The sequence below is a fragment of the Sebastes fasciatus genome, chromosome 14 (genome assembly GCF_043250625.1).
Source record: "Sebastes fasciatus isolate fSebFas1 chromosome 14, fSebFas1.pri, whole genome shotgun sequence".
Taxonomy (NCBI): domain Eukaryota; kingdom Metazoa; phylum Chordata; class Actinopteri; order Perciformes; family Sebastidae; genus Sebastes; species Sebastes fasciatus.
This window is the reverse complement of record NC_133808.1, coordinates 16,839,035-16,864,083: the sequence shown is the minus strand read 5'-3', so window position 1 is coordinate 16,864,083 and position 25,049 is coordinate 16,839,035. Positions and strand designations below refer to the sequence as shown.

The window sequence follows — 25,049 nt, the reverse complement described above, 5'->3', positions numbered from 1 at the left end:
ATTTGAAGAAAAATAGTAATAGTATATAGTATGTAAAAAATTTCATGAAAAGAAGTCATATAGTATGTCGAAAATTTTATGAAAAAAAGTCACAGTATAGTATCTCGAAAATGTTTTGGAAAAAAAAGTCAGTTTATTATGTTGAAAATTTTGAAATAGTTGAATTTTTAATATTACAAGAATAAAGTCGTAATTTTCCGAGAAAAAAGTTGTGGTATTACGAGAATAAAGTCATAAGTTTTACGTATTATTTTAGAGGGGAAATAGAGCAGCGTGCCGCCTGTGTGAAAATGAGGAACGTAGAGCATCTTGTGAAGTTATATTTTAGTAAAGGTTTCACAAATAAGGAAATACTTAATCTTTTGGCACATCAGCACCACATTATCATCAGTGTCAGGACCTTGAAAAGATTGTGCAAGAAACTGCATTTATTCCAAAGAAATAAACTGAGACAAACAGCTGCTACCCGTCCAGAAGCAGGCTCAGGCTGCTTTGTCCTCTCGCCCGTTTTGTTGGTTGCTGGTAATATGTTTTCCTAATATTCCGACTTTTTTCTCGTAAAATTATGACTTTATTCTCGTCATTTTACGCCTTTTTTTCTCGTAAAGTTATGACTTTCAGATTTTTTCCCCCTCAATGTGGCCCTTATACTCCGTCGTAATATCCTGACAGTAGTGCATGAAACAGGTAATCTCTGTGTCCTCCGGTGCTCCTAATGGCATCTGCAAAATTTCACAGACTGGAGGAAAACAACCAATCAGAGCCGAGCTGGAGCCTTGGCGTCTCTGAGCAGCTGTCAATCACTTGCGAATTCCAATCAAACGTTCAAACTAGGCAGCGCTGATCAAATATGTATCAATATTCTGTTACTGTAATACCTATTTCTCACCTCAAATGTTTTCAGAAACATCTTGTAGTGTACTGTTTAGCTTTAAAATTGACCTGGCAGCCATGTTGAGATCAGTTGAGGAAATTAATCACCGCCTACCAGCCGGAGCAAACTTTGAGTGAGACCCCCCAAGTTGCTCTTTGGGCGTTTTAAAGCAGCCAACTGCTCCTTAATGCTTAGGAAATCAATTTACAAATCCAATAAGTAGTCTTCTATCATTGCTGTTTATTCATAATTAAGTCTGTTTATTAATTAGGCCACTGTAGACACAACAATGAAACAAAACAATAAAATAGAATATTATTAACATAATATTAAACAGATATTGCCACAACAATAAACATCTTAAAAAAACAACAAGCTGGTCATATTTCACCAGGCATACTGTACAAAAATGTGTTTATTAGATACATTTGTAATATCTGTTATATTTTGTCCAGTCACATTTATGAGTAGAACGTTATATTTGAAATACCTCTTTAAATAATGCAATTCATTAGAACACTAACTATAGTAAATGGTTAAAAATGACCATGCAGTTGATTTGACACCTCGTTGACCCAAAAACATCAGAGCCTCACAATAAATATAGGATTTATTGCAGTTTTTTTTGTAGTGTACTGCGTTAATAATATGGTATATACATAAATGCATCATCACAAAATACTTTGTATCTTCTAATAAACAACTCCTCTTTTTCCCCTCCAAAAAGGAACATTTCAAAAACTATTATTAGTATAATAAAGATGCACTTGAAAATACCAGTCCTGTATTAAATACCAATGATCATCCACTTTGGGGTGATGAATATTTAGGGAAGTAATTGTTTACAACGCTCAAGCATTGAGCTGATCTGGTAATCAGGCTATGAAATACAATATTTATTCATTAGAGCAGATTTAATGAGGCCTTGCGGCGCTAATTATGAAAACCAGTGTAGCAGTAAATGAGTAGCGCACGGTGGCGGGCTGCGGGGTACCTGTAAGGAGGGACTGGGGGTTGAAGTGCCCTGAGTGCCATGGCACACTGAGCAGCAACACACAGCCCTGACTGTGGCTGTCCAGCCCACAGCTATACATCACCGGACCTGCAGACAGGTCGCAGATGGGCCCCACATCCCAGCATGCCGTGCTCTCCCACCTCCAGGAATTAAGCCTGGATTTCCCCAAAGCATCTTAATGTCCAGATTATCTGTTTTATCGCACGCCACCGGACAACAAAGTAGGAAAATCTCAGTACAGTGGTGCTTCAGGTGGACGTGCTCGGCGCAGCAAGGCTTTTAAATATTGTGTCACTGATCTACTGCCAGCCATAAAGCTGGAACAGGCTGAGCGCTTATTCTGCAGTTTCTATTTGTATGCAGGTCTGGAGATATGTGGTAGGATTTCACAGCATAATATGGGTTTTGATTGACTGATATTTTCATTATGGCTGCAGGGTAGCGTGAAGACTGTTAATTTGCTTGGGAGTCCTGCAGGTCTACGGTGATTGTAGTAGTGCCAGAAGAAAAGCTGAATAAATGAAACTCACAGGGCACAATCACAATCTGTGGGTCAAAATCAACTGATTAATTATAATTTAGAATCAATCTGTCAGGCCTTTGTAATAAACACCCTTTCAGGCTTGCTGCTTAATAACCAGGTTTACATGGTACAAATGGAACATGGTACACCGTGTGAAGCTGAGTTATTACAGGGAATACATACACGATAATTGGATAAATACAAATTGTGATAATAAAATGAGGAATATCGACTTTTTTTGATGCGGCTAAGCAAGACAACTTTCCACACAAGAATCTCCCTTGTGGCTCTGACCTCTACATTCTGGAAAGCGTAGTGAGGAGAGTGCTGTTAAATGCACAGTGAGTGACTCCGGGTGGCAGAAGGCTTATGACATGTTCCTTTCCTCCTGTTCCAGCCTGCAAAGTGATGGAAACAGCAGTTTGGTCCAGGTGTCAGGGACATTATCAAAGAAAAGAGCTGCCTGCAGTTGCTCCATCTCACAGGAAATTGCCAACTCACCCTAACAAAGAAAGGCATAAGTGCACTTGCTGCTGCCTTCAAGGGGAGCGTGATAAGATGACATTATAAATACAGAATTGTTCATGGAGGTGGAGGGGAAGGCACATCAGGCGGCCGGATTTGACAATTCTGTTTTTCATGTGCGCGACCAAAGCCTGTATGGGGTTTATCTAAAAACAAAATCAGCCTCTTATCCACTTTGGGATTCACACATTTCGTAAATGTGTTAAGCTGTAATTGTGGATGTTTGTATTTGGAAGTACTTCACATAGTTTACAACTTCAGCTCCACAGAGGAGTGGGACAACTGACAGAAAAATATAATAAAGGATGATAAAGGGCATATGAAAATTATGCAAATAATCTCATGCACACTATATAGTCCTACAGTGAGTGTGCAATATACAAACAGTAAACTGTAAATATTAAAACCCCGTCACCACTATCATCTTCATATTACAATCCCACCTCTTACCTAAACCCTATATATATACGTCCTATATTTTCTATGACTCTGTTCTATGTCTGTCAGCTGGTTGTTTTCTGTCATTGTTGATATTTGTTTACATACATGTGTCCATGTCCACTCTTGAACGTTTTTTGTCATTGTTGTTTTTTTGTTTATATGTCTTCAAGGTCGCCAGCTTATTCGCCACTGCTTTTTTTTTTTTTTTTAAGTAATATGGTTTGACTAAGATTATGATTATTAGTATTATCACTTTTCTTTTTCCTTCATTGGCTATTAATTTGAAAAAGGATGAAAACAAAGTAAATTTAGTCCTCCAAAAGAGGGAGGTTGGTGGCGGGCCCAAAAAAATTGAATTAATAATTTTCATGTTTCTGCACAACATATAAAACAGTAAGAATAATGAATATGGGGGGATTTAATTTCATATTTCCTGTCTTTGTCCCCAAAAACATTGTGGATTCATTGTCAAAAAATATTTAAAAAAGAAAATATGCCTAAAAAAATCCATGCTCATGATCTACAGATGCTGATGCTAAATAATGTGGACATACTGTAACGTAACGCTGCTGCTTCTCACCAGTGTGGAGAGTTCAGTCTCATAGATCCATGGTTCTGCATGGCGCCTGAGGGGGGAGCTCTAATACAGGCAACTTGCAGCACTTTATCTTCCTTCAACTTTCAACAAGTCTTCTGGAAACGGAGGAGAAAGTGAAAGGTATCAGAGCTTTACCTCACATATCACATACATTTAATCAAATACAAAAGATACTCGGAAGCACTCAAAGAAGTTGTGTAACGTGTGACAGAAATTCAGTGCAGTTTGGTTTATGCCTTTTAAAGAAGAGGTTGTGACGTTTTTTTTGCACCTGCAGCATCAGAGCTGAATATTCAGCGGTGTGACAGGAGGACGATGACATTGTCTGCTCGCACAGTGTTGTGAAACTTCACATTAAATTCTCTTAAGGAGTCCAGCAGCACACTTTGACTGTAGGAGGGGGAGGAGGCGAAGGTGGGTGTAATTATGACCAGGGGAACACAGGGCTGTAATCTGTAAATCTATTCTTACCCTAAGTGAGAACTGGTACATTGGATTGATTTTATTGAGATCATACATTATAAATGGGGCATGGAGGAGCTTACAGCCTTGAGATGGTGGTGCTCACGTGCTTCATTAATTTTTACTTCATTAACTCTCTCCTTCAGACCCTTCAACACACAATTCATTGCCGACCATGAATCCCCGGCTACAGGCAAATGGACAAGCCCGGGTCGACTCTCAGTGGAGTGGATACACTGAAGTAACGCTGTCAAAACAAATCAGTAACACATGAAATATACATAACCTCAGATCAATCCGTATTCATGCGCGAGGTCACGTCTTTTTCGAATTTGTGGCTTTACATTAAAAAAAAAAAAAAAATGTTCATAAAGAGTAAAAAGTATTCATTCCAGTCACAATGAGATGAAGTGCTGCATCAATTTAGCTGTCAGAAAGTCATTACAGCCACAGAAACAAAAAGCATGGGAACAAAAACACTGAGGAGAAAGAGTTCACTAGGAATCTTATACATAGTGTTTCTGATTAATTCTGCTATTGACAACAGGGCATTTTGGAACAATTATGAGTGTCACTAGCGTTGTTTTCAAAAATGCATTTAAAATCCAGCAGGATAATTACAGATTACAGACCCTCGTCTTTATATAGCTACTGTATTCCTGCAGTGTGCTTACTTACTTACTTCTGTGTTTACCACTTTACAAACCAATAGGTGCTTTTATTGTTTCACAACAAGGAATTTCAAAATTCCCCATGGGCCCTTTATAATGGACCATTTGTTTAATATTATAGCCTTAAACCCAACAATATCAATCAGTCATGAAAGCACCTATGCATGCTGCTCTGCCCTGCGTCACCATTAACTGCAGACAAGTGATGGCCTTCGCTGGTTTGCAAGGTGAGAGAAGGGAGGGAGGTAAAGAGGGATAAATGGATGGTGTTGGTTTGCGTTTGACTTTTTTTCCCTTTCTTTTCTCTATGAGTGACCTATTCAACAACAGTGGGAGTGTGTGTGTTGTTGTGCAAAATCAACAGTGGGTGGAGAACTCTTGAGAAAAAGTTGAGAGTGAGACTTGGTGAGAGTTTGTTGCTGCAGGTGAGAAACAGTCTGTGGCAGCGAGCTACAGCTGGACAGCTTCAGCCTGAAATGAAATGTGCATAATGTAGTGCTGTCAATTGATTAAAATATTCAATCACGATTAATCGCATTATTGTCCATGATTAATTGTGATTAATCGCAAATTAATCACACATTTTTTATTTGTTCAAAATGTACCTTAAAGGGAGATTTGTCAATTATGAAACACTCTTATCAGCATGGGAGTGGGCAAATATGCTGTTTTATGCAAATGTATGTATATATTTACTATTGGAAATCAATTAACAACACAAAACAATGACAAATATTGTCCAGAAACCCTCACAGGTACTGCAGTTAGAATAGAAAATATGCTCAAATCATAACATGGCAAACTCAACCCCAACAGGCAACAACAGCTGTCAGTGTGTCAGTGTGCTGACTTGACTATGACTTGCCCCAAACTGCATGTGATTATCATAAAGTGGGCATGTCTGTAAAGGGGAGACTCGTGGGTACCCATAGAACCCATTTTCATTCACTGATCTTGAGGTCAGAGGTCAAGGGACCCCTTTGAAAATGGTCATGACAGTTTTTCTTCGCCAAAATTTAGCCTAAGTTTGGAGCGTTATTTAAGTCCTTCCCGACAACCTATGACCAACGGATTCTTTAGGTTTTCTAGTTTTATATGATACCTGTATCTTTACTCTAGCTTTAAAACTGAGCCCGTTACAACCTCCAGCAGGTCAACTGCGTTAAAGAAATTAGTGGCGTTAAAACTAATTTGCGATAATGCGTTATTATCGCGTTAACTTTGACAGGCCTAGCATAATTTGAGATTAGTTTAAAGACAACCGACATGTTTTAATACTCTTCTCGGAATAAGAAGAGTGTGACATGTTAAGAATTCATCTCCCTCCTTGAAAAATCCAGAATCTATGAATATGCAAACATGTTGGACACAAGATGCCTCCCGTTCATCCACTCTCAGTGCTGAAGGCGTAAACCTTTTTTTCTGGGGAACCACTTTTTAAAGATGACAAACCATCGTGACCCAACTCCCAACAGGCCTCATCTATAAATCATGAGAGGAACAAACTTGTGCATACTGACCATTTTTACAGCCATTTCCACATCACCTTATATTATCTTGAATAGATAAACCAGCCATGTCGAAGAGAAATACAGTACGTTTGATAAATCACAACTTACACATGTTAAATACTTTATAAAAGAGACCAAATAAATGCATTTAGGCAGAGTTAACAGACTCTCGTTTTTTCCTTCTCATCAGTAAAACAAACAGAATGTACGCTAGCCTTTCGATTAGATTCAATGTTATAAGTAGGCAACAATTATCAGAACAATACGAACATTCAGGCTTCCTCATGTGGCTCGAAGGTGTATTGCAGATATGAATGTTAAAAGACGATGGAAGAAATTCTGCAAAATTTATTTGGCGATCTTAATAAAATCTCCTGCGAACCACCTGTGGGTCGCGACCCAGTCTTTGGGAATCACTGCTGTAAGCTTCTCTTGGACCGTGATTGGCTGCAAAACCAGTAGTGATGTCACAGAATCCTGCTCATACCTACACCAAAGAATGTATATTGCCACCAAGTGAAAGTCAATTGTTCATTCCATTGCAACATTAGCGCCCAGCAGCAAAGCTACGCTTCCGCCATTTTGGACTGAAAGCGACTACCGGACTGCAAGTAAAACGTCCGACTAACAAAAGTAAAACAAAATTATTTCTATTCTATTGTCATATTCTACCGAAATGGCCTGTGTTGAACAATGAAATATTATAAATATAATAAGCATTTTCAGTCCAAATGACGGCAGCTGCTGTTGTCAAAAAAAGATCGGAGTTTCACCTCTTTGCTTTTATGCTCTTTGCCTACACGTCTTAAACTCAGATTTAATGTGAGCAAAGAGAAACTTTCCCTCCTCAGCTGATTACTCAATCTGAAAGTCAATCACACAAAATTTCTGACATTTTGAGAAAATAAAATATCAGTAAAAGCTGAATCTGAGGATTTTTTAAATACAGCATTTGTATGTAGTTTGAGTGGATCTGTGTTGAGTCTCACATGGAAGCGGTGAAGCTGTTCATGCTTCAAACCTGTTGTCAGACTCTTCCCTCGCTGAGCATGAGAACAACACACATCAGTGAGCAGGCGCTAAGTGCTTTTCCTCTGAGGCAGCATAAACTTCTTAACATTTCAAATCTGCTACGACAGCTGTCCCGGCGAACATTTGTGAGATCTGTTTCACCACACATGTTGAAATGATGATTCCCTCATTACATTTGCCATCAAACAATATCTCCAAAGCTAACAGTTGACAAAATCCAGTTAAAACATTCGAGGGGGAAAGCTCTTAAAGGAAAGAATTAATGGGAGCAAAAGAAAAACAGCTCTTAGACAATTAGCACCAGAGACCACTCTATAATCTTAAGATTATTTTCACCACTTAAAAGCAGCACACATGGTTTGTATTGTGGCGGGGCAGAATGAACAACACTTGAGTGGATTTGATTTGGTCTCCCTAATCTGCATTTCCTTTAACATGCCTTTCTTCTGTTCCAAAATGTCAGCGTTGATCAAATCCAGCTGGAAAAAGTCGATGTGTGTCATCCCTGTTTCAATATCTTTCACAAGATTTTTTTCCCAAGAGGGAAGAATAAAGCGTTTGGTCTGAGGCGTGTTTCCAGTTGTCGCCTGTGATTCAACGCTTATTTAATTTCCTTTTGTTCGTTTTTTGGGCGTAAATCTTCTTGAAATGAAGATGCATCTTATTGGAAAGAATTAGCCCATATTAGAAACATTATTATTCAGATCAAAGCTACACGTCATCCATCACTTATATTATGGATTCTCACCAGGGATGCACCGATACCAATACCGGAACCGGATATCGGGCGATACTGACTCAAATAGCTGGATCGGGTATCGGTGACAATGGGACCGATCTATACAATTCAATTCTGTGTTTATACAGACATGAATATTAATTCCTGTTTAAGTTTTGAAATGCATTAAAAAAGTGTACTTAAATTGTTATTCTGGTTAATTTTGAAGATTTTAACCAAGTTACTGGTGTACAATTTATTAATTTAATAATAAATAACAATACAGTAAATTTATATCTATGTATTTTTTTGTTACATCGTGTTTTACAAAGTAAGGAAAGCAATGTTTAAGTCAAGCCTGTAAAGAATGATCCCAGTCAGTTCCACACAGTGAGGCATACAGCTTGTTAATTAAACACTGGTATCGGATCGGTACTCGGTATCGGCCGATACCAAAGCCCAGGTATTGCTATCGGTATCGGAACTGAAAAAGTCGGATCGGTGCATCCCTAATCCTCACAAGAAAATATCTCCACAATCCATATAGAGACGTCTCGTTGATGACCCAAAAACAGACAATCTATTCTCCTTGTATGAAATGATGAGTTGAAATAGAGTGAAATTAATCTACATTTCATTTTTCTGGAGAACCCCCAGGGCACTCCAAAGGGCCCACAGGGGGTCCCCCAGGCCTCACTTTGAGAACCACTATATTGGATCTGGTTAACAGACACATCCCAAAGCTATGTTCATTTAAATAACATGTTGTATTTTTGCGGATTAGAAAAAAAAAAAACTGTAATTGCAAAATCTGAAATTTAACCCTGGGGCTGGTTGCTTAACCAAACATGCTTTGGCTGGTTAGGCTTAGTCACAGAGGAAATGTCTGGCACACAGATTGAATTTATTCTCTCTGAAGTCAAAGGCAGGAAAACAATTAAGTGTCTGCCGCACATTTCACTGTGTACCACTTGACACAGTTTTTCACATCACTGGGGCAATTGTCTGCAGAGAGAGAGAGAGAGAGCGACGAGACAAAGCCATTACTTCCAATGTCTCAAAAAGATGGCATTGTTATTTTCTGACTTTGAAACATTTCAATTAAGCCACTGGTGGAGATAATAAACATAATGGTGGGAGACTTGCACTGTTGTCTTTTGTGCTGTCACGTCCTTTTACAGGATGGTTACTGCTGTTAAACCAGAGGTGCATCAGAGGGAGCTTTGGTCCCAGAGGTAGATAGGTGTGTGTGTGTGTGTGTGTCGCTATCCTCCAGAGCCCCCCACCTCCGTCTTTCATTCAACGTCGGGTCCTTTCAAAACAAGGTGAAGTTCAGCAAAGTTTCTCTGCAGAGATGATCAAACAGTCACATCACTAATGGCGGCGGGTGACAGGGCCAGTGAATACAGATCAGCTTTAATTGTGGTGGGTCTTACTGCCACTGTCTGTCAATCTGAGCCTTTGAATTGGCGAAAATTTGCTCTGTTCATTCTGTTAAATGACGTATCCAATTAAATGCTTTAGAATTCATGATCTTCAGTCAAGGTTAAATGAAAGCAGTTACTCCTGTCAGTAAGGTGATTAAAAGCTGACTACATCGGGGCACATTTTGTGCAAAAATTCAAATTTGGAACTAAAGCATGAATCTTTATTCATTATGTGCAGTCCTGCTATATAAATGTCCAGCACAGTCGCTCTTAATCACCTTGTTCATTTTAAATCTCACTTTAGTCCTTTTTATTAAATATTTAAATGTATTTAAATGGCAGTGTTTTACATATTCAGATGGACAATTCAAAGAACTTTAACAGAAAAATACGATTTTAAAAAAGCACTTTTGTTTTGTCCTTTTTTTTATACTGAAAATCCACATTTGTTGTGGAGGGAAAAAAAGCAGGTTAAGACCTTGATAGCCAGCCAGTTTAATATAATGCAAAATAATATTTGTCCCATTACCCTTTTAACTATGATTGAAGGGATAGAGCAATCCCTGCCCGGCAAAACAAAGAAAAAAGGGTTTTGACAATTGGTTTAAATGAACAAGTGCACCACAGCAAGGAAATTAATTTCCTTCCAGCAAGATGAATGTTGTACCGGGTTATTAATGAGCATATAATGTGCTTGTGCAAGTAAGTTTTCTGTGTTGTGATAAATGTGACGACGGAGGTGAAGAGCATGTTGACTAATGAGTGTTGTCCAGGGATCTGATCTCAGTGCCCACTGGGGAAAAAGCCACCGTCTGGATTTCACACTCCACATGATGTTAATACCCCGAGGTCCACCAGTCAAGCTGCTTGTTAAAGAATCACCTCTGTCATTTCTACGTTCCCTCTGACCCACCCAGATCCAGGTTCAGTTTATGCTGTATGTAATTGAAAGTTGTACTTACAGCTTCTGATCTTATTTGCTTTGAAACAGCATTAACTGGAAATATGAATTCAAAATCAAAGTCCTCCTCAGTCCCCAGTGACGCTGTAACCTTCAGTAACTGCTAGTAACTAATGAGACAACTAATATTCAAATTAAGGGTCCCAAAGTTTGTTGCATCTTTAAAGGTCTTATTGATATCATTTTTATGTAGACGAATATTTAAAATAAAAATGATACATCCACAGAGCCTTTAGAAAGGTGCTGAATAAATGTGGCTTTTCCTGAGAAAAAATATTATGATGGTGAATTAATCATTTTAAAATTTTTGGCGGCTTCGTTTATCTCTGTGGAAGATATCTGACATTTGGTTCCCACTTCCAACAAGGCTTGTGAGCCAATAGTAAAACAACGTTGGTATCACGTGGTGTCTCTGGGTCGTCAGTTAGTGTGGAAAAAACAGATAAATGTCTGAGATTGACGGTAAGTGCCCGGCAACGACATGTTGTGAAGTAAATGCAATGGAACGTAGGAGGGAGAATGAGACGTCTAGTGGCTGAATGTTATCAATAGCACCTTTAATAAAATTAAAAAAAATTGTATTTGCTGCACTTTGTCAGTATCATATGAACAGATCTTACAAATCAGTGAGCACTTCTCTAAATCTTTATGAACAGGCAAATTAAAGGGACAAAAAAACTTAACTAAAGCTCCAATGTGTGAACCCACATGTGAATATATGTTTGTTTTAATATAAAAACCTGAGATTTACTACTTCCTGTGTCAAAATTACATTTCAACCTATAGGTTGTTCGCTTGCAGATGAAGTTATGTTGTCATCTAAAAAGCATATATATTATCAAATGTAAATAAACAAAGTTTTGTAGCCATTTGCAATATGGAAAAAAGGCACGTGATTTGAATTCACATGTTTGTGTTCACATTACGACTAGTCGATTAGTCAATTGACAGAAAAATAATCGCCAACTATTTTGATAATCGATAATTAAAGCATTAAGTAATTTTTTAATGCAAAAATGTCAGAAAATGCTGTTTTCACCCTCTCGACTACGGAGTTTCCTACTTTTCTCTGTTTTATATCATATTTAAATCATATCTAAATATCTTTGGGTAACAAGAGATTTAAAAACATCATCTTGGACGAAATAGGGATGGACATTTTTCACTTTTCTGATATTTTAAAGACCAGACGATTAATCAAGAAAATAATTGGCAGATCAAAATCTATTGTAAGACGGCTGAGAATGAGCCGCAACTGTGAGATATCTTTAAATGTATAAAGTTAGTTTGAGCACGAGATACCAAAATTAAAACGGTCAACTTGTCGTGAAAGTCACGAGGGAGAAAGAATACAGCAGCAACAAACATTAAAGGGAACAAAATGAAACCTCCATAGGATCCTCTGCATCGACTCCTTCAGATGCATAATGGGACGCAGGCCTGAGGGCCAAGATGCACATTTGAATGACTGCCAAACACACAAACTAGACTCACTCAGGGGTTCATGGTGAATAAATAAGGCTGTGGATTACATCAAGTCTCTTTTCAAACCGCTACTCCTGCACGCCACTCCCAGTGTAGAGACCATTTAAACTCTAGAAGGGGCCAAACATCAGCAGTTGGTCTCCTTTAAACAAGTCTGACTAAAGTAGAAAAATAAATAAAGCCTCCGGCGCTCTACTTTAATGTATTCAATTAACTGGGGTCCCTCTAGAGAACTCCAGCGCACACTTGGATAAAGAGAGAGCATATCGCCTGGAGATGAATACGCTGAATGCACTCATTCTGAAGACCATGATTGGAAATCTTCCTCAACAGGTTCTTACTTAATTAAACTTCCCTTCATCTGACTTTCTGTCGCTTTCGAGGGAAAATTGGGAGAGGCATATTGAAAGCCAGGGAAACTTTGCTCACCATTGCATGTTGTTTACAGGGCAATTGGGGGGACTTGTAGGGCCCGTGATAACCTCCACCGCCACTGTGGAAAGTCAACTCAGCCTGAAAGAACAGAGAAGTATATAAAATCTCCAATTCAATCATAGACAATTATGTGGTGAAATGAGAGAAATTCAGCAGCCGTCAAGTCTGAGTGGGAGGGATAATTATCTGGCAGTCATTACTGCTCCCATAATAGCATTTAACGACATTCATATACTGTATGAACATATTGCGCTCGCTGGAAACATGTAAGTTGAAAATAATCAGACCGAGCTTGAAAATATATGAAGTCCTCGGTATGCTGGGAAATGTAACGTGTTCATAATGTCCTTGAGTGAATGATGTGTGTTAGTGTGAAATTTATCTAATTATCTCAAATGTGTCTCGTGAGAATCCATTCAGCGTCCCTTTGTACCTTATTTTCCCTCTGCAGCCCCATTGTGCAGCAAAGCCCCAACAGAGTTTCCTATCTATTAAAATCAATCTCTCATCACATCGCCTACATCCACCATTCGCTGCACTTTTTTTCCATAACAAATCAACTTAATCAAGCTCATTAAGTGTCATTATTAGCTATTTATTGTTATCTCCCTCAATGTAGCGCTGACAGGTCCACCCCGCCCACGCGTGTCCCCCCTGATACCGGGACCTTTTGCTTGTCACAACGGCTCCGCACTCAGTTCTAATTGGCCTTTATTGTGTTTGAGGAGAGATGTGGCATCATGTGCATCGCACATCTTTACTACACCTCGCTCTGCAGAAGTTGCTAAAACAAATCCTGTGAGGAAATAAAATGCACTAAAATGAAGTGATATGGTGCAAGGACCTGGAAAATAGGCATGAAGAAGGTGCCCCGCGTTCCTTTTGTGTTTGAGCGTGGTGTTAAACACTGTGGACGCTCCTTAATGCAGCATGGCGAATGTATTTCCACAGCTGTCAGGATGATGGACAGAGGGGCGAGTCTCTCCTTTCGCAAGCGGCATGCTTCTACCTGCACACAATAGACCTGCAGGATGGGAGTGTAGACTGATGAGAGAGAGGGAGGGAGGATATATATGTGTGTGTTGCTGTGGAGGAGGAGGAGGAGAGGGGTTTGAAGGGTGCGGGGAAGTTTGTCCCATCGCGGGAGTTATTAAGTTTGTCTCACGGACACACTTGGTTACACCAGGGTGCTCGTCCCTCATTCATAATAGATGCTAATCTGTTCAGGGCTGACTGATGACAGAGCTTCCTGCCCTTCATAGAATTAGTCCTCAGCTTTATCAAAGGACCCAAACTGCCTGCTAATTAGACTCATTTCCTCCAGCATGAATTATTTATTTCCATTGTAACTGATCAGAGGCGATTGTGACGCATCATGCTGCCACCAGTTTTCACACAGATGCGCATGCCACCACAAGTTCCTCAAACTCTTAGCTCAGTATACAGAGTTTAATGGGAGCAGGGGCTGGATCAACTGCTTCCTCACTAAATGAAGTTTTTTTCACAGTTTAAATGACACAATTTAAATGAGCAGTTTCAAGTTACACATTAGTATTTCAGAGAGGTATGCTTCAGTGTGAACAATCTTCATACATTACTTATTTAAGTGTGTTGTGTTGCACTTAAAGGATAGGTTCACGTTTTTTCATCAGTCTGTTTTAAAGGGACAGTTTGTAGTATTTAGGGGGATCTAATGACAGGAATGGAATATAATATTAACAAGTATGTTTTCTTTAGTGTATAATCACTTGAAAATAAGAATCGTTGTGTTTTCATTACCTTAGAATGAGCCGTTTATATCTACATATGGCCGCCATGTTTCTACAGTAGCCCAGAATGGACAGTTCAAACGTTCACGTTTTTGCATTGATCACCGTAGTTCTCCTAAATGCTTGGCACATGGGAGACGTTTCAGCTGGTTGCAATCTGCAACCTCAGATGCCGCCAAATCCTACACACTGCACCTTTAAAACAAACATCACGTGGTGGAACGTAAGAACATTTACTCACGCAATGTACTTGAAGGTAGGCCAGTCATTTTCTAAAAAAAACAAAAACAATGTAAAGACTGATACAAAAATATTCCCTCTCAATCATCACTTATGACCCACTAGAAGTATGTGGTGGTGTCTGTTTCTGCAGAGACCCATCCTGTGCCTGTATTTTCTCTTTTCTTAGTTTGCTATGTTTGGGACTTGCATCTGCAATAACATTTTATTTCTCTAATTCACTTCTTTGTTCCCACTAACGCCGCTCCCTCTCTTCATTCACTCTATAGCTGGCTCGTCCATCGCTGCTCTGACTCCCTTACTCGCTCGTTGAGGACCAGGAGCTGCAGGAAGCGAGGACCGGCCAGAAACATTCGCATTTCTTTGCAAATGAAATAAAGTCTTGACTGAGTTAATCTTCGCATATAAACTTTTAATTAAAAATCGATAGTGTTTTTGAAAATAAATTAGTATCACAAAACCTAATATCGCAATACTCGATATTTTTGATATTTTTAACCCCTAAAAGAAACAAACATCTATGTTTGTAGCCATGTTGCTAACTATAGCTATGCTGGTTAACGCTAACACTAGCAGCCAGAAACAAACATCTATGATTCGTTTTCCGTTTGATAACCTAAACACGTTTTCTTGCGGTAGCCTTTCTAAAATGAACAGAGGTGAAACTTAACTATATTCTGTTATATCCGATCCGGATGTCTTTGCGACAGCGGCGCCAACAATAATACAACCTTGAAACGCTAGGGAGGGGGGAAGCTGAGAAGTTATCTGTTGCCACTTTAAGTATATTTTGATGTTAATACGTTTAAACTTTTACTCAGGTAAGAGTTTGAAGGCAGGACTTTTACTTTTACTACATATCCACGTATTTCATCCACCACCGTACGTGCCGATATGAACATTAAAGCAATTTTTGGTCATTGTAATCATTGCTCCTGTTCATACAGGCTCCTAATTTCAATACAAGAGATGGGGGACGAAATCCACATTCCTCTTTCTGTGCAAACTGCACCCAAAGTTTAACCAAATATGAGTCTTCAGCAGTTACAATTAGTGAAATCATGTGACTATCTTTCACAGTTAGTCTTTTTAGTAGAATATTTGCTATTTTTGCTACTGTGCCTTCAGCTCAGCAAGGAAACAACAGGGGGAATAGAAAGAGCGCCCCTTAAATGACTTAACTTAAGATACCCACTTGATTTGACTGATCATTTAATGTATTTTTACATCGAGTAAATAACTTACATTGTAAAGAGGAGGAAGAATTACAGCAACAAATAACGCTTCTAATCTGTATATGGGCATGTGAGTATTGCATCAAAATAGTATTTAAAAAATGTAAACCAATCCTTTAAATAAGAGGCACTACACAAAGTTACAAATGCACACTTCCTATAGAGCTACTGTATGATGAAGGTTTATGGATATATTCCATAAGTTCTGTTCTCCTCATCAAAACATTCACTCCCTAATTACATCTACTTAAGCAATTTTGTCGAGGGAAAAAAATGTTGTGCTTAATTGCATTACTATCTGGAAGGCAGAAATATGCAGAGCGAAAAAACGTATAGCAACGTGAGGGAACTGCTAATTAGTCGGATATTTGGTTTGCATTACCAAATAGCACATTACGCCCCGCACAGATAGGAGGCTAAAGAGAGTGAGGCTTCTGTTCTTGAAACTGTAATCAAACAAAGACAGATGCACGGATAAACACTAGAGGGAAAGTTTGGAATAATTGTTCATCTGCTCCTCTCTCTGCTCACACTGATTCTTCTCCTTCTGGGAGAGATCGGCTCGTTATAGACGCTTCCCTCTCTGTGATTTCACATCTATAGGCGGCAGGTATCAGATAAAGTGTATCTCCAACCACAATACGTACTGATAAGGTTGATAAAAACAGATCAAGTATTACAATAGCATGAAATGTGCTACAGCCGAAATATTCATGATGGAGTATTGTGCCGCATTTCAAAGGCTCATATTTACAAATCAGTCCAATACAATATGCCCCGGAAGCCTGCCATTTTCTCCTTTCTGAGCACAATAAGGCTCAGTTTCATCTCACAATTTCAAAGTTTATTCAGACTTTGAAGCGGTCTTTTTTAAAGAAAAAGAAGAGATGCCCTTCAGTCCACAATAACACTTAAAATGCTCTTTTGCCTGCCATTTTAACATGAACAATAGGAAATTATATCGAGGCAAGAAAAAAAAAATCTTTTATAATGAATACCACATTTAGTGATTGCAAATAATTGCGTTAAGTGGCTTATTTGCCTTAGGTCGGGGAGGGTGACTCCTGTATAACTAATATAAGGATGTGAACCCTCACCCTCACTGATGAGGCCTATTCACAGCTCGCCTGCCCTGTGTGCCCCCTCCCTGCTCCTTATGCTCCAACCTGATGAGGAGTGTGTTGTTAAAGTTTCAAAGCAATGATTTCACACAACGATATTCATCCCTCTGTTATGTATGAAGTATGAACGGACCGGTGCTGCTTCTGTTCTCAGCCTGGAGGAGGACAGTGGGAGCTAAAAGACACACCAGGAACTGTATGGCAGCATATTATTCACAAATGTGATCAGATCCATCCCCCGCTCCAACTGCAAAACAAAAAGGTGATCGCACCTTCGCTGTCTTAACCCAAAACCCTCTGGAAACGTCTCCCCCGAGCTGCTGAATCTTTGGACTGCTTTGTAGTCAAGCCTTTTTATGGATCTCATCCCTGTCCTTGTCCATTTTAATTTGGTCTGTCTCTCTTTGTTCTGTTTTATTTGTGTGTGAAGCACTTAAAAAGTGCTATATAAATAAAGCTTTACTTACATACTTACTTACTTGTGTTACATGTGATCAGTGCTAAAACTACATTACCACATTAACTGAATTAGAGGAAATCTCAAAATTTAAAAAACATTTTCTCCACTTCCACGAATCACTGAGTTTTTGAATCACGTGTAGTTAAAAGTGGAAACGTATATTTACTCAGATACTGTTCTTAAGTACAGACTGTACTTGTTGCTTTTAATTGGCTGTTATTTAAAGTAAGAAATACCTCTGAAATGCAAATTACCAATGTTTTGTGCTTTATTTTGCATGACACAATGTTTAATCTTCCAATTACCAATATGTATGACTTAATAAGATGTATAACTGTAAGAGTATTGGTATATAAATAGGACTATAGTATAGATTTTTTTTCTTCCAGTTGGTGAATTCAACTGACGCCGATGCGGAGTACAGTTTTGAGGCACAAAACACATGACCGGCCTCTAAAATATGATTATTTGTCATAGTGTCAGTGGTTCTCAACCTTTTTCCTTAAGGGACCCCTTTTCTATCATTGAGTAAACCGACAACCACTGACTAATTGACTTATTTTATGGATATTTCATATTATATTCAATGCATAACAATAACAGTACAGAAAAACTGATAAACTGTACAATTAACCTTAATAGTGAATGCAATAACTGCAGGAAGTTTGTGTAAAACGAGCCATTTGGATGAATTTTGAGCAGATTATTTGAATACTGCATCAGAGATGAGTTTTCCTGTTATTTTTAGGAACTTTTAATACAAATCTCAATCTGTATTATGTTTGTTATATATAGTTCTTAAAATCAGACATACTTAATAGGCTTCCTTTGACTAATTCAGTGTTTTCTTCTCCATGACGCTTGTCCATTGTTCTTTCAGCTCTTTTGTTATTTAACCTGCCTACTTTTCTAATACAGGACGAGGCTGTTTAACAGAGAGGAGAGGCTCTGTGAATATAACTTGTGTTCAGGTCTTCACCGTTCCTTCCTTCCTGTTTATATCTTAAATAATAATCAATTTAATTTAGTTTTCTTCACAGAAATGAATGAAATGCTGAGATATGGGCCAACTGTAATTTCCTTTAAAAACATTGTCTTACACCCCTTAAATAAAATCAAGAAGGCCTGACGACCCCCCCGTGAGGCTTTGGTGACCCCTAATGGGGGCCGGGACCCCCAGGTTGGGAACCAGTGGATGAAGTTACCTTACAGTATGTGAAGTAGTTCAAATATGCTCTACCTTGACCAGCTACATCATTAAAATGCTGCTGACATGTTAAAGCATCTGTAATAATAATCCAATAATATAATACTATAATAATTTAACACTTTGAAATGGGGACATTCTGCATATTGAGTATTTTTTCTTCCTATAATTTAAGTACTGCTGATAAAACTTTTACTTGAGTAACAATCTGTTTGTGATGCAGGACTTTTACCTGTAAAGCAGCATTTATACACTGTTTTTTATTAGTGTAGGAACAAACCTGAATAACTTCAAAACAGAATTATATTGTCTAAATGCTCTAAACCTGACAGAATAAACTGCCCTTTCGTGTTTTTATACCTTTAACTGTGGCCTGCAGCCCACTTTAAAACAGTGCGAGTTAATAGATTCCTAATCCCAACAGCTGTAAAGAGGCGGATGCAATATGTTTCCCAGTTTGTTGTACCTCACACTGAGCTGTGAGCATCTTTTTGCGAGTGAAACAAAAACTTTGTAACATAAACTACATTACAAAAAACAAGGTTTTCCACGTGTACTGTAGACGACATCTGTTTATCTCCTCTGAACACTCTAACATGGTCTTGAAGCAATCTTTGGAAATAAATTGTGCTGTCTATTATTCATGGACACACGCCATGCAACATGAAGCTTACTATAAACACAGTTTCAAAACAAAAAAACTTGATCTGTTTTGTTTCGGGCGCTGACCCTTCCCATTTGGCTGCGCTCAGTTACAGTTTACCTTCCAGAAAAAAGGCCTTCATGGATTATTAGCAGTATTCTGGCTGATGGTGGAAAACAAAAATATAGAAATGATTGCACACATTGTCCTCCATTTGAAAAGAGATACCCAGGGAAATCATCAAGAGAACAAAAAAACACAAAAATTCAGGATGCTGCAATAATTACTTTAGGGTATCCAGTACTCTCTCATGGAATATATCAGTGGCCACCATGTCTGGGGTTTGACCCACAGTTGATGCAGAAATCTCAAGCAAACAAGGGGACAAGAAACGAACCTCCCATTATGGACGGCTTTAACTGTCCCTGGGTAAAAAAAAAACCCTAAACCCTGCACAAACTGACCACCTGGACAATGACCACACACACCGCCAACAAGACTCACAGTCTGGAGAAGATAAACAAGTATTCAGTGCTGCTCACAGTTTATATAAAAACTCATTTAAGATGTTTGAAGGTATTAATATTACAACAGCTAAGGGCAGAATTGCAGGTTCAGGGTACGGATGTGTCACTGTCTTGGAATAGAGCTGCTACAATTAATCAATTCGTTTTCAACTATTAAATGAATTGGCAACTATTTTGATAATAGATTAATCAGTTTGAGTATTTTTTTTTAAGAAAAAAAGTCTAAATTTTCTGATTCCAGCTTCTTAAATGTGAATATTTTCTGGTTTCTTTACTCCTCTATGATAGTAAACTGAATATCTTTGAGTTGTGGACAAAACAAGACATTTGAGGACGTCATCTTGGGCTTTGGGAAACACGGATTGACATTTTCTGATATTTTATAGACCAAACAACTAATCAATTAATCAAGAAAATAATCAACATATTAATCGACAATGAAAATAAGCGTTAGTTGCAGCCCTATCTTGGAATAATGAATACAAAATCCAGTGTAAGTTTGGCTTTGTTTTCACAGAGACAAAAAAAGGACAATAATGTTAACCAGATAACAACAGTAATGCTCCAGTATATTCTACTGAAACCAATTTGAATCTGTAAAATGTACAATTGAGGAATTTAACATTTTACATAAATGTCACAATTACGTTAGATTTGACATAGATTTAACGTTTATCATGCCAATTATCTTACTGTACTATTTCAAATATCCCTCAGATTTTCATTTAACTTTGTGAATAAACTGATTTTTAGTTTTATGTGTGTGTTTCAGGTGTTGTAAAAGTGTTACTATTTTGCTGTCATGTACTGTATATTATTGCTATCGTCCACTACATGAGTTTTTCTTTGATAAATAGAGTAACTAAAAGCAATTAAAAAGGTGTTTTAGGGTGATTCGCCAACGCCACCAGCTTCTCTGTTTGATATTAGACTGACATGCAAGGGCCAGGGGGGGTGGCTGCTAACGATTTGGAAACCTACCAGATTGGATGGATATTCTTAATTAGTGAAAGTGCAAATTAAAACAAACAATACTGCAAATGTTTAACAACATTTTCATTACACCTTTTTCATTGTATAAGCATAATTTAAAAAACTTTCTAACCCAGGGTTACAGAGTGTCAGTGTTGCCAGATTGTAAATGTTAAACTATCGTAACAGAGGCTTAAAATGATCCTATTTAGAGGCAAATTATCGTACGGGAGTCATACATAGGCGTAAAAATGTAATTTTACAAACTTGTATTTAAACGATTTACACGCCAAAAGATAGCTGACGTAGCTGTGATGCGTGGAAGGGCGTTTGTGTCTATAAGTCCATCAGTCTGACAGCACGAGTGGAAGCCTGTTCATATTCTGCATGAAAACAGTTAAGGCCATAAACTAAGCTAATTAAATATATGACTGGGCTTACTGGTGCATTCAAGGCTATCTCTCGTGCAAACTCTCTTCAAATGAGTGTTGAGCAGCCGTGCTCGCGATTCACGTTCATCAACATCATAGCCAACACCAGGCATGATTGGCTGGAAAGAGGTCACATGAGAAGAGATGCGTAAACACAGACGTAGGATTCATCCGGGAATTAATTAAAATGAGACGGCACAGACTAAAACCAACTACTGATTGTAAGCGTCAAAAAATGGTCCAATTGTCGTACATTATTGCACTTTTGGGCATTATTGATCGTACATCGTACAGAGGGCAAAATGATCGTACATATGCGATAATTATGGTACATCTGGCAACGCTGCAAAGTGTAAAATCTGATTGATCAATGTTTGTTAGCTAGTTATAACCTATTATTTAGTTATCAAAGTGCTACTTTAGTCACCCTATTAACTCTCTGATAGAAAGTGGACTTAGTCAGTGTTTAATGTGATATTCAGAGTCCACATGCTGCATGTTGGGACAACTTTCAATGGTCCTTGTGAGCCTCTGATGAGTCTGTTGGACTGTCTGACCTGAACGCAGTTGGAACATTTGGTGGAAACTTAAATCAGGCCCACCCACAGAAATGGCTGCGCCGCTGAATAGGTCCAGTGAATGGGCCCTCCCCAAATCTGCTTTACTCATATCAACGCATGCGCATGCTCTCTTTCTCCTACTAAACACATACATGTAAACTGAGAGAGACTTACTCAGTGATGAGGGCTACATACAATTCACTCAACAACATTAGCTAATACACCTGACACCGCAGTGCTCCCACTACAATCCTCCCTCTTTTAAAACAGTTTGTTCCATCTGTCGGTCTAAGAATAAGTAGACCTATACAGAACAGTATGAAGTATAAACAAACATTTAATTCATAGAATATTTTCTATAGATTATTAAGATAAGTGAATATTAACATTAACATTTAATGAAAATAAAATGTAACACTGAGCTTTGGGTCTGCTGCCTCGTACAATATTACACAATGAGCTTTGGCTATAGCCTACAATGTAAACATAAGCCCATAGACTATGTTTATTATAGCACCTGTAAATATAGATAACAATGCTATTATTAATTCTATCAGCTGTATCAGGTCCGTTCAAACTGGCTCCCCCAGATTTCCTTTTATACATTTTCAAATACAAAATACTATTTATACTACGGCATGGCTGGATACTTGATGGTTATTATTTACTGAGAGATGTGCATCCAAATCCAAACCACAACACATCATCACGGGTGCGGTATATTTGAACATGAATGCACTCTGCAGGAAGTTAAGCACACATTTTGGCGGTGGCGGTGCCACACTGAGCTCACCAGGACCGTAATACAGTAGAATATTTCCTGGCAATCGTCTTGAAATACACCTTAGTGCATTTCAGCCTCAAGTTTCAGCACATTTACTAGAAATACAGCTTGTTTCAGATTTTACCAATGATAAACATGATTTTCAAAAATTCATAAACTGTGCACAAAGATTCTTTAATTTTAGATTAAACTGAAATCAAATATACGGATTCCTTGTAAACCATTTAACAACTCCTTAACGGACATATTTGTGAAGAATGAATGCTTTTGTCTGTAATTTCTGTGTTAATGTGCACAAATCTAACAGATCAGAAAGTGTGATTTCTTCTAAGATGATTAAAATAACGCGTGGTATGGGGGAAGGTGCAGGAAGGAGGAAAGTTTTGTAGTTCATATACAGTTCATGTAGTCACCGTAGGAGCCAGCACTTAGCCTATTAGGACTAGTGCCTCAGCGGCACGCAATTAAATGTCTCCATGCAAAATGAGCACTCAGGTCATGTTTAATGGGCAGAGAGCTAATAAAGGTTGGGCTGAGCAGGAGGAGAGGTGACTCACCCTACAGTAGCAGCCGAAAGGTGTTGCAAAGACAAGAGCAGAGAGGGCCGCTGGTCGCCATGCGGACTCCGACTGGCACCCTATCATCAGAGGCACATCTCATCAGCAGCTAGGAGCCTGCAAGTGCACACAAAATGAAATGTGACTCTTCTCACTGTGCAGGAATCACATCAACAAGTTGAGTGTGTTATACAGAATACATATCCACATATGAAGAAAAAATAATTCCTATATACATGCACTCAAATTATCCTTTTTGTTGCAGCTGTTCTATTGTTATGAATGTGAAATTTTGCTCCAGCTGCCACACACAGTGTTACTGTTGGTGTTGTGCATCATGTTGGATGTTCATCAGCTGCAGCTACGTGGCTAATATGTCCCCAGTAATAGTGTAGACAAAGAGACAACATGACACATAACATAAACCTTTGAGTCGATACTTTGCTTTTAATGGAGAAAGATGAAAATATCAATACCAGCTCATTTACAAACGCGTTTCGTTGCCCAGTTACTTATAGTTAATTGATTTTAACAACCACATGGGAGACGTAGCGAGAAATCAATTGAAGGGCCAAGTTAAGTGACTGCGTGACAGCTCACATTGTGGCCAATTCGACATAGTCTAATCTGAAAAGACAATAATCCAAAGAGGACAGGCAGGAGGAGTGAATATTACTGCTGCTGTTTGACACCACACCTCCCTCCACAATAGCAATACCAAGCTGTCTGGCGAAGAAAACATGAGATGAAGTGGAATAAATTCTCCTGGTAAATGTTATTACAAACAATATGCCTTCGTGAAAAAGAAAGAGGGGAGAGCAATCTGTGCGGACGGACCATTCTGCGAACCGTTTATCAGCCTGAAATACTATTTCATGCATTAATACTCCACAAACTGCATTCCCCCCAACACTTTCAACACAAAAGCCCTCCGATTTATGATTACCAGTCAACTAAGCAATAGCCTGTGGCCCCCGCCGACACACCACTTCCTTTTACTTCCCCTCAACGCCAGCTCATCTCAGGGCCCCTGCAGGTTCAGAGACAAGGCTGTCAGGGTAATGTGATCAAGGTGGATGCAGGCTGAGAGGAGCTAAATCGTGGCTGGGGGATGACATTCTTTGATTTTTAACCATTACAGAGTTTTCATAGAGCTGCAGTCAATTTATTTTATTTATTCTAATGAAGAGCATTAGGAGTGCCATACTGTGCCGCACTGCACATTGATCGCCTCGTTAATCACACTTTGCAGACACTCGCAAATCAAGTTCTAACAGCAAGCACTGAATCAAGTGCAATGAAGCATAAGCTCCTTCACAATTTATGATCTTTCAAATTGCATCTTTTCAACCATTAAATTGCGAGATACCATAAATTTTTATCCCCTCTTCTTCAGTCCTGGTATTGATTCTGTCGTGTGAAAAATAGAAGAGTAGTAAATTCAGGCAGTTAGACAGAATTTAAGCCTTGTCTTCGGAAAGGAAACTGAATGGCACAAGGAAGGCTGTTAATTTGCCATTGAGAACAAATATCAGGTGTGATAAAAATTTAAAAGTCCAACAGGGGCTTTGGAGACGTGGCTCAGATGGGTTTCAGTCCTCTACAACCTTGAGTTCTTTTACTTCACTACCTCTGAAATGCCAGTGCACCTTCAGGGTCTTTTACCTACCATTTTTTAAGATTAGGTACCTGATGTGCTGCAGGATTAGAATTAAGTCCTCAATATATGAAAATGACTATCAGACAGTCGCAGATCCTGCAGCTTTTAAAGAAGGACGAGAAGTGGTGAGGACACGACAAGTAGCGACAGTTCATATAGGACACTGTATTTGCATATGCACATATATATAACGCCAATATTTCAC

The 25,049-nt window shown here is 38.6% G+C and overlaps 1 long non-coding RNA gene across 1 annotated transcript; it reads right to left on the bottom strand.

The window, feature by feature from the left end:
* Positions 1 to 1,150: 1,150 nt before the first annotated feature.
* On the bottom strand, positions 1,151 to 23,466 carry LOC141782148 (uncharacterized). The gene is made up of 3 exons (XR_012597062.1): positions 23,185 to 23,466; positions 3,959 to 4,071; positions 1,151 to 2,810 (listed from the first exon to the last, which is right to left on the bottom strand). It is a non-coding gene; the product is annotated as an uncharacterized LOC141782148 (long non-coding RNA).
* Positions 23,467 to 25,049: the final 1,583 nt, after the last annotated feature.